General features: G+C 35.0%; 2 pseudogenes; both read left to right on the top strand.

Annotated features, from left to right (window-relative positions):
* Positions 1-1,291: 1,291 nt before the first annotated feature.
* LOC141492252 (syntaxin-binding protein 4 pseudogene) lies at positions 1,292-3,057 on the top strand (annotated as a pseudogene).
* Positions 3,058-8,474: 5,417 nt separating this feature from the next.
* Positions 8,475-9,437, top strand: LOC141491888 (2-oxoglutarate and iron-dependent oxygenase domain-containing protein 3 pseudogene; annotated as a pseudogene).
* Positions 9,438-11,527: the final 2,090 nt, after the last annotated feature.

Raw genomic sequence — 11,527 nt, 5'->3', positions numbered from 1 at the left:
CCTTTAACTTTCTTTTATTCCTTGAATTTTCTTTTCATGGAGATATTCTATTTTTCTTTCATGACTTGACTAGGATGAAAATGTTTTGTATTAATCACAATAATAACTTATACTAATTTGCTTGTTTTCTTTTTTCAATTGATATTATATTTTATTTTCCAATTACATGTAATAAAAGATTTTCAAAATTCATCCACATATATTAGCATCTTTTTAACTTACATAATTTCCTTCTGCCTTCCCTTCCCACCTCCCTTCCCTCAGTGGCAAGCAACCAGGTGAATATTGCACATATATATTTGTGGTTGATGTGTTTACAAATCACTCATTTCCAGTGAGGAATCAGGGTTTAGGGAAAAGAAAGAAAACCATGTGAAAGGAATGAAATACATAAGAGAATTTTTTTTCTTAAAGTGAATGCAATGCTCATTCAGATTAAGCAGGATTTTTTGATTTGTTTTGTTTTTCTTCCTATGGATGTGGATAGTATCATACATAAACAGTCTCCAAGGGTTGTTTTGGGTCTCTGAACTGTTGAATGGAGCTGCATCCATCAAGGTTGAACAATTCATAATGTTGTTGCTAATAAGTACAATATTCTCTTTATTCTGCCCTCTTCACTCAGCATCAGAACCTTTAATTCATTTCATGTTTCTCTAGCTTGACCATTCTTGGTTTCTTAGAAAACAATAGTATTCCATAACATTCATATCATAGATTTTTCAGCCATTCCACAATTGAAGGACATTCCCTCAATTTCCACTTCTTGACATTTCAGAAATAGTTACTGTGAATATTTTGGAAGCTGTGACACTTCTCATTTTTTAAAAAAGTTTCTTCTGAATATAGCATTGGAATTGTAGGGGCAAAGGTATGATCAGTTTTATTACTCTTTGGACATAGTTCCACATTGCTCTCCAGAATGGTTAGATCAGTTCACAACTCCACCAATAATTCATTAATGTCCCAATTCTGCCAAAAACTCTCCAGCATTCATCCTTTTCCTTTTTTGTCTTAACCTAACTGATAGTTTTGAGGTAGAACTGAATAGCTGTTTTAATTTGAATTTCTCTAATCAGTTATGAGTCTGAGCATTATATAGCTAATAAGTACCTATCTGGGTGACCTTAGGCAAGTCAATGAAGTTCATTGCTTTGTAAAAAACAAGCAAAAATTGTACTTTGGCTCATCCTGCATCCTCAACTTCAGGAGACATACTATGATGGATTGCACAGGAAAAACTGTTGAGATAATTTTTTCAAGATCATCAGCAAGGTCCTTATTGACATTAATGATGACAGGAATGAATGGGAAAAACACTGAAGCAGCAGCATTCAGTCAAATTGCAATGTACCATGAATTCAGATGATAACATTTACCAGGGAAATAGCCTTAGGCCTGAATATCATGGGAGGAATTAACCAGAATGAAGGTCCCCTGGTAAACATTCATGAAATAATTGCTGGAGGAGAGTGCCATAAAAAGGAAAAGTTAAAGCAAGAGGATCGCCTTGTGTCCATAAATAAGAAGTCACTGAATAGTGTTTTATTTTAAGTAGTTAAAACCATAATTACTAAAGCAAAAGTAAGGACAGAATCTGCTTGGGAGATAGGGTTTATAAGACAAAAGCTTATCCTGAGTCAGCAAGAAACTCCACAGTATTCAACCCTCTTGCCATCATCAGGAGAATGTGAGACTTGGGTTTCATTGTCTTCTAATATCCTCTCTCAACATATGAAATCTGATGAAAAAAATGTAATTCACTTCCAACACTGTACATGCCACCTTAATCGTTTTAAAAAACTTAGATAAAATCTGGATTCAAGAAAAGAGAGTTGTCTACAATTATTTCCCAAACAACAAACCCCGGGAATATGTCTAATACAAATAATAAACCCAATGGGTTTGATGACTCTGGATCTCTAGAAGAAAATATTTCCTTAGATCCCTCCATTTGTTTTAAGAATGAGAAGCTGGGGGTGGACCTAAATTATTGTGATATTCAGTACACCTAGGAAGAGCAAAAAGTCCTGAGAAAACAAGTGCAAATTTTCTCCAGGGGAATTGTGTCTTTTGGAGATTTTGTTCAGATTTCCTGAGAACTGTTCCACTTAATGAAGTAGGTGTTGGACAAAAATCCACAATGCTTTTATCCCATTTATTAGACTCAATGCTCTTTGCCTGTGATTATTCAGGAAGTGATGAAGTAGAAAGTTTTTTAATTTTTTATTAATCTAAGGGTTGAGTGATTTACCCAAGGTCATATAGCTACACTATTATTGTCTGAGTTTGGTTTTGTACTCAGATAGTCCTGACTGTAGGACTGGTTCTCTATCCATTACACAATCTCCAGCCCCCATAGAAAGTCTTAAACATGAAAGAAATCAAGCACTCCAGATTGTGAAACAAGAAGCTAAAGCCATGTTAGGAGAAATAAGAACTCTGTAAAAAATGCATCATCTCACTGAAGCAACACAGAGGCAGATCTATGGAATGGAAATATACTATGAGGGAGTAATTTGCCTACTAGAGATTGAAATTATGGAGCTAAAGACCCAGCTCACTGACTGGTAAGAGCAAAGAAAGTTTTCAAGACCTGAGAAAAAGAATCAAGGTGGTGGACTGCCAATTGCAGAAGTCAGAAACAGCTCTGACAACCTTAGAACTTACAACTGAGAAGTTGTTGAACTTCTCATAAGCCAAGGAGACCATCGAGAAAAATCCAAGAAGTGTTTTCTTATTATTTTTCAATAGTCAAATTTAAGTGACAAATCATCAGTGTTATAGTCTCAAACATTGTTTCTAAAGCTTGGAATGAAAGTATGAAATATCACAGCAAACCTTGTCTAAGAATCCAGGGAGCTTACTAAATCTGTTCCTGTTCATCTGGATGTAGACCTTCTGCCTTATGAATGGTAGAATGGTTACCCAGAGGAAGAAATCAAATACTTTGTCAATCATGTAACAGAGACCACATCATGGATTGTCCTGAATTTGTCCTGCTTGGAAGAGAATGAAGAAAATTGTCCCAGGGAATCTCCCAACCAAAAAAGTTGAAAGTTTCTATTAGAGAGAAGAGTTACAGGGTAGAGAGGTATCATTTTCAGATTAGTTTGAATTAAAGAAACTGACATACAATATGCAATTGGGACAAACTCTGTCATTTGAACAAGTATAAAATATGAGGCAATGAATTTATCTGGCTTGTTTAAAACAAACATCCCATGTACATTTCCTTTTCATTTCATTTAACATTTACTTATAGGATGTACTAGTGATATGCTGATCATTTTTTTAAAAAAGTAATCTCTTTACATTTTTCTGTATGATAAATAATTCATTCTTTGCAAAAATTATATGAGCAATTATTTCTTCCTTTGGAAATAAGATGTGATGTCTTTGAAATTGATTCATATTGAAATCTATGAAAAAATGAAAAAGTAAATAAATGTTTTCATGTTTTCCCTGAAACATTATTTGATAAGACAGTAATTCTTCATTAATTTGAAAACTGTCTGTTCATATCTTTGACCATTTATTAATTGGATAATGACTTTTAATCTAATCAATTTGATCCAATTTTCAATATATTTTATAAAAGAGACCTTTATTAGAGCCCCCAACTGAGAAAATTGTTTCCCAACTTTAGGTTTTCCTTCTAATTTTGGCAGCATTACTTTTTTTAGTCCAAAACCTTTTCAATTTAATATAGTAAAAACTATACATTTTGCTATTTATAATGTACTGTGTTTCTTGCTTGATCAGAAATCTATCACCTTTTCATAGATCTGACAGATAGAGTATTTCTTGGTCTTAATTGGTCTATGGTGTCCCACTTTATTTATATATCCTGTACCCCTTTTGATCTTATTTTGTTATAGGATATAAGATGTGAGTCTATATCTGTTTTTTTGCCATACAATTTCCAAGTTTCCCAATAGTTTTATTAAACAGTGAATTGTTATCCCAAAAGTAAGTCTTTGGGTTTGTCAAATAATAGATAGTAAATGGTCTTTTACTATTGTTTCTTTTGAACCTATCCTATCCAGTGCACCATTACTCTATTTCTTAAAGATTACCAGGCAGTTTTGATGATAACTGCTTTATAGAGTAGTTTTAGAGCTGGTAAAGCTAGGTCACTTTCCTTTATTTTGTTTTTTTTTTCATTACTTCCCTTGATATTCTTGACCTTTGCTAGATCCAGATGAATTTTATTGTTATATTTTTACTAACTTGATAAATAAGGATTTTGGATGCTATATGACTAGGTGCATACATGTTGCATAATGACATAGCTTCATTGCCTATGATGCTTTTTTAAGAAGAAGTAGTTTCCTTCCTTATGCCTTTTTAAAAAGATCATTTTTTGCTTTAGTTTTTTTCCTAAGATCTGTATTGTTACTCCTGATTTTTTTTTTATTTCAGCAGAAACAAGATAAGTTTTTCTTCAGACTTAAATGTGTTTCTTGTAAATAACAGATTGTAGTATGGTTTTTAATCCTTTCAACTATCCACTTTCATTTTATGGGAGAGATCATTTCATTCACATTTACTGATAAAACTGCTAATTCTATATTTCCCTCCATCCTATCCTTCCACATCTCTATTTTCCTCTTTGTTTTTCTATTAATCCCCTTCAACAAACTTTTACTCCAGTTCCCCTTTAACTTTTCTTAACTTCCATCTTGTTTATTTTGTGGTTAGATTTATCTAGATCTAAGAGAGGGAGGTTGAGATACCCCATTATTAAAGTTTTGCTGTCTATATCTCCTTGTAAATCGTTCAGCTTTTCTTCTAGGAATGGTATGATATACTTCTAGATGCCTATATGTTTAATAAATATATCTAACTTTATTGTCTATGCTGCTTTTTAAGAAGGTCTTGTTTGGGGCAACTAGGTGGTGCAGTGGATAGAGCACCAGCCCTGGAGTCAGCAGTACCTGAGTTCAAATCCAGCTTTAGACACTTAATAATTACCTAGATGTGTGACCTTGGACAAGCCACATAACCCCATTGCTTTGTAAAAAAAAACAAACAAACTTAAAAAAGGTCTTGTTTCCTTTTCTTTTAAATTTTAACTTTCAGTTTACTTTCCCTTATATCTGCCTCTGACCTTTTATCAGTCCATTCTCCCCTTTTTTTGTCCCTTCCCTCTATTTCACTATTAAATAGGGTAGATTTTTTAAAAACCTAAATGGGACTTATTACCTCTCTGGGACAAATCTATGGAAAGGAATTTACTCTGTGTTCACACACTCTGTTCTTTCCTTCTACTATAATAGATCTTTGTGCCTTGTTCTATCCATCAAGTATTATCAAAGTGCTATAAAACTAAGGTTAATTGATTGATTGCTTGACAGCATGATAAGCAGCATTGCCCCATTGGCTCTAAGTACTATTCTTCTGTCTCATTAGGGAAGCAAGTCTCAAGAGTCAGTAATCAGGACAGCTAGGTTGCATAATGGTTAGAGCACAGGCCCTGGAGTCAGGAGTACCTGAGTTCAAATGTGGCCTCAAACATTTAATAATTACTTAGCTGTGTGGCCTTGGGCAAGCCACTTAACCCCATTGCCTTGCGAAAAAAACACCTAAAAAAAAGAGTCAGTAATCACATCAATTTGTAATCATTTTATAACTGACTGTCTTTTCAAGTACCCTCCAAAAACACACAATCCTCATCAGACAAAGCATCATGCAAAACAACATCATTTCTTGAACCATTTGTACCCCACTCAAGAATACTCTCTTCTATACTCCCCTTACTCTTTAGTTCCCTAACCAGGGTACTTATACCATTGTTAAATGATTTAAGAATTAAGTCCAGTACTTCTAAGTTTATTTTTACCATGTGCCCATAAAGTCACTTTCGATACCTTCAGGAGAAGGTATAAGTGAAATAAAGTTTAGTCTCTAAGGGCTCTAAGTTCTGGGAAGCTCTTAAAGTTTCTCTTAAGAACTTTACAATTGATTGTAAGGTATGGGTTTCACTGACTCCAGACCATGCAGCATAGCATGACCTCATCAGCGAAGTTGTTAAGTTTTATGAGCAAGACAAGATTAATTAGGTCATATGAAACTGAGACACTTAAGTTTAGAGTACACACTCCAGTTTTTCACCTGGGCTTTTTGTGTCAAATATATTAAGTAATGTTATCTTGGTACTCTTCAATCAAAAGACAAGAGCCAAGAGCCATATACTCTAAATCCAGTCTCTTCAATTATATTCAACATTTTTACAATACTGACAGAAATACAATTCTGATGAGTTATGTGTTGTATCTTCCCTTATAGGGTACTATACAATTTGTTAGACTTGACTTAAATTTCTTATTTTCTTTCTTTTCTTTTACCTTTTCCATTCATCTCTTGAGGCTTGCACTTGCTTTTTATCTTTATGTTTTTGCAAGGCAGTGGAATTAAAAGACTTGCCCAAAGTCACACAGCTAGATATTTATTAAGTGTCTGAGGTCAAATTTGAACTCAGGTCCTCCTGACTCCAGGGCCAGTGCTCTATCCACTCTACCACCACTTAGGCTTGTATTTGGAGACTGAATTCTCTGTTCAGTTAAGTTTTATTATCAAGAAATTTTGGAAGTCTTCTATTCTACAGAACATTCATCTTTCCCCATGACAGAATATACTGAACTTTGCAGAGTAATAAATTCTTGATTGTAATACAAAGTCCTTTATCTTCTGCTGCTCCTTCAATTTTAAAGTCTATGTGAAATTCTTTTGTTTTTAAATTGACATTTTTTGGATGGATTGTCTCCTTTATTTGAGAATTTTGGAATTTAGCTGTGTTAACCCTTGGGGTTTTTAATCATTTGATCTCTTTCTGATGAAGTTATATGTATTCTCTCAAATGACTATTTTGTCTTCTTACTGTAATTGATTTGTACAGGTTTCCCTGATAATTTCCTGAACCATGTTTTTAAGCATCTTTTATGGATATAGGTTGTTTTCTAGTAGTCCAATGATTAGTAAATCATCTCTCCTGGACTTTTTTCCAGGCTGTTTATTTTTCTAAAAAGGTAGAAGAAAATTCTTTTAGGTTCCTCCTTCTTAGTTTTTCTTCATTTTTTACTGCCAGTTTACTCTAGTTGATGGAAACTTGTGGTGTCTTAGATTCATTGGTTTCTGTTTGACCAATGATAATTTTTAGTTTTTTTTTTTCAGTTAGCTTTTGTGTTTCCTTTTCTAGTTATTTAATTTTATTCTTTGCTAAGTTACAATTCTTTTCAAGTTGGTCAGTTTTATTTTTGCAACTGTTACATTCTTTTTTTAGTGATCATTTTTGGTTTTAAAGGAGTTGATTTCTTTGATCAGGATTTATAATTTTCCTGCAATTTTCCCCACTCTTCTTTGGATTTTAAATACTTTTTTAAATTCTTCTTTGCACTTTTGTGTTTGAATCTATTTCACAGACTCTTTTGATACTTCCTCTGCGTGTAATTTTTCTTTGTTTTCGTCTACTGAGTTATATTGTTATATTTATTTGCATATTAGCTTTTTATAATGATTGCTCCTTTATTTTTTTGCTCTTTTTTTTTTTTTTAGCTCTGATGCTGGGGTATAGGGAGTATAGACCCAAGATTTATTCTGGAGATGGGACCTGGTCCCTAGCTTGTTGACAGCTGAGATGTTGACTAGTCCAGGTATTGCTTCTGCAAAGGTTTGTTTTCCTCCTTTTTTCCAGGCTCAGCCTATGTAGTAGTTTGTTTCCAACCCAGTCCTGTCTTTTACCCTAGTGTTCCCAGGGTTCAGACTTTGTTTGGGGTTTGATCCCTCCATGCTGGTTTGCTCTCTAGCTGCCAGGACCTATGCTATTTCAAGTTTTGGGGACCTGGACCACACTGTGGCTAAAAGTCTCCTACTGACTTTTCTGCTCTTCTGCCTAGTTGGGCTTTACATAACTTTTGCCTTCAAACAGAAGGACTTTCACTTAAGATTCTCCATGATGTCTACTATTGTCAATGTCTTTGGATCTTGTCTTTATTGATGGAATCTGTACCTTTAATGTCTGTCCAGAGACTTCATTTCACTTTGTGTAGGGAAAAGATCCAGGAGTTTGCTAGCTTCATTCTGTTAACTTGGCTCAGCCCCTGAAATCCAAATTGCTTGCTTTCTCAAATGGAATGTATTAGAAATAGAAGAAAGCAGGGATTTTGAAACTCAAAAGTTTTAAAAGAATGAATGTTAAAAAAAAAAAAAAAGAACAAAACTTTTATATCCGCACACCAACTGCCAGGCACGCAGGCGGTCCCGGGAAGAGGAGGTATCTAATAGCTCCCAAAGGGGCAGGGGGCTGGCCCCTCTGTCCCCGCCACGGCGGGGCTTACCCTGTGCTGGCCTGCAGGCGTGGGAGCCCATGGCGCATCACATCGCTCTGCCTCCTGCCTCCTCCCTGGCGCCTGTGCCCGGGCTCCCGGGCCTCCTTGATGGGGAGGCGTGACTGGGGCTCGGGGTCCCGGGCCCCTGGGAGGCCAGTGTTTGGGCCATGGTGCGGCGCGGGGGGCCCAAAGCCCCTCGAGGCGGCTCTTCGCCGGGGGCAGATTTGGCCCGGTCGCGGGTCCCGGACAATATAAAGAAGAATCAAGTTCATCATGAATCCCAGAAGAAATGGTTGTAAATTTCAGTGGTGGGATCATCTGGTCTACTTGTTAGTCTTTTATTTTTGAATGGTGATGATGGTGTCACTGAAGTTTTGGCTCATCATAATGAAATTCTACATAACAGGTTTATTGAAGTGACTTGTTCTGAGGAGTATGACAGTCACAAAAGATTTGAAGGGTGTACACCTAGAAAATGCGGCAGAGGCATAACAGATAAAGTAATCACCAGAGAGGAAGCTGAACAGTTACAGCATAAAAGCTGAAAAGGGATTGTCACTAGGAGGATCTGAAGGAGGGGCTTCCATCTTAGACTTACATTCTGGAGCACTTTCTTTTGGAAAGCATTTTGTAAATCTGTACAGATACTTTGGGGCAAAAATACAAGATAACTTTTCAGAAGAGGATTTTCAGTTATACCATGATGTGAGGCAAAAAATTCAACACGCAAATGGTCAAGCTTTTGATATCAACATTTGATCTATGTATCTGACAAAGCCTACTTTCTTCTCCCGGATAAATAGTACAGAGGCCAAGACAACTCATGATGAATATTGGCATCCTCAGATAACATATGGTTCCTTTCATTATACTTCGTTGCTGTATCTCTCAGATTATATGGAAGGCTTTGGTGGAGGATGATTTGTGTTTATGGAAGAAGGTCTCAACAAGATGGTGGATCCCAGAGCTGGCCGGGTCTCCTTCTTTACCTCAGGCTCTGAAAATCTGCATTGGGTAGAAAAGGTCCATTGGGGTACCCGGTATGCATTCACCATCTCTTTCACCTGCAATCCTGAGCATGGCATTGGTGACCCAGTGTTCCTTTAAGATAAGGGCCCAATGGATTCAAGGAAATGTTAACAACTTTGTGGGGAACATCATTGGAGAATTAGCACCAAAAACAAAAATTGGAAGCAATAAAGTGATAAATTTGAATAATATAATTCCAAGACCATACTTAAAAGTATCATTTATTTACAATGAATTTTATTCTGTAAATATTTAAAATTTTTAAAATCAGTCTTTGAATTAGAAGAACAAAGAACTTTTTTTGAAAACTATTTTTATTCATTTAAGAAATAGAGAAAAAATTCTAGGCTGAAAATACCTACCTTTGAATAAAATAACTGACTTTATTCCATATTTTGAGGAATGTATATAATATGACCTATATTTAGAAACATTCCCATTTGTGCATAATCAGACTGTTTTTTTAAGATGTCATAGTAAGATTTGGAAAATCATTTTAGGGCTATTCAAGATTAATTAAAATTTCAACACCATTTAACACATCCCTCATTCATATAAAACTAGTATTTAACCTTCTTGCAGAAAAAAATCAGTACAACAATTAAACTTTAGGGACCTTGTTATTGTTCCCAGAGAACCAATGACATCAAAGAGGGCTTGCCATTTAATTGGTTTTAAGTGAATCAAGGCTAAACAGAGTTATCAGCCTCATTTACTCCTCCAGAGTCATCTGAGTATAAGACATAGGTCAGAATGACTGGAGATAACTCCAGAAACAGTGGGTAGACCTTGGCCTTTTTAAGCTAAGGTCTTCCTCTTGTCTCAAATTGTCTAGGGAGAAACTGAGATTAGACTAACACCTCACAAGCTATACCAAGATAAGATTCAAATGGATACAGGATTTTGACATAAAAAACAATAGTATAAGCAAACTAGAAGATCAAGAACTAGTTTACTTTTCAGATCTATGGAAAAGGAAGCAGTTTATGACTAAGGAAGAGAGGGAGGACATCACTAAAAACAAACTAGATGATTTAAATTACATTAAATAAAAAAAGCTTTTGCATAGACAAAACCACTGTAACCAAGATTAAAAGAAATGTAGTAAACTGGGAAACAATCTTTATAACTAATGTTTCTGACAAAGGACTCATTTCTAAAATATGCAGATAACTGAGTCAAATTTATTTTAAAAAAAGCCATTCCCCAATTGACAAATGGACAAAGGGTATGCAAAGGCAATTTACAGATGAGGAGATCAAAGCAATCCATAGTCCTGAAAAATTGTTCTAAATCAAATTGTCTAGGGAATTCTTCAGATTGGTGTTGTTTTCTGCCCAATTTAAATTTGAGATGAAGTTTTACCTAACTTTGGATGACCCTACATTTGAACTTCTAAATAAACACATTTCTACATATGGGCTAAAACACAAATTGTACAAATTCATTGTGGTTACAGTTACAGTAAGGTATTTTACTTAATCTTTGATTAGATAGTACTTGACAGAAAAAAAGAGAAGGACCATATTCATTAGAGACTATTTGTCTTTAGGAAAAGTATAAGGGAGTGGGCCAGATTTGAGAAGGAGAGTACAATAGTTGGGGAGATCCACATTTATCAATAATTTGTATCATTTTAAATATTACAGTTTTAAAATCCATCCAATCAGGAGAGCTATATTTAGGAAGTATATATTTTGTTCCTTTTCCTTTGATTTCTTCTAGTTCCTCAGTTTTTAAACATTGTTGTTCACACATATCAGAAATGTTTTACTCTAATTTGTGCCTCCATTTGGATTTTTCTTGGCAAAGATACTAGAGTAGTTTACCTTTTCCTTCTCCAGCTCATTTTATAGATGAGGGACTAAGAAAAATAAGGTAAAATGACTTGCCCAGGACCACAAGTATCTGAGGTTATTTTGAACTCAGAAAGATGAGTCTTCCTGACTTTAAGCCTGGTATTACTTCCTTAGTATTGGGATACATTGTGCCACTTAGCTGTCCTTTTAAAGATTTTCACTATAGTAAATAATTTGCATCTTGCCTGTAATGTGAATTTACATTGAAGACACAATATTCTAAGTTCATCTTGCACTGATTTTTGACATCTTAATTTATATGAAAGAGCTATGTTACCACAGATGACTGTTTTGCAAACTTTGCTGATT

This window comes from Macrotis lagotis, chromosome 6, assembly GCF_037893015.1.
Source record: "Macrotis lagotis isolate mMagLag1 chromosome 6, bilby.v1.9.chrom.fasta, whole genome shotgun sequence".
NCBI lineage: Eukaryota > Metazoa > Chordata > Mammalia > Peramelemorphia > Peramelidae > Macrotis > Macrotis lagotis.
The sequence above is the reverse complement of the archived record's forward strand: the minus strand, read 5'-3'. Positions and strand labels throughout refer to the sequence as shown.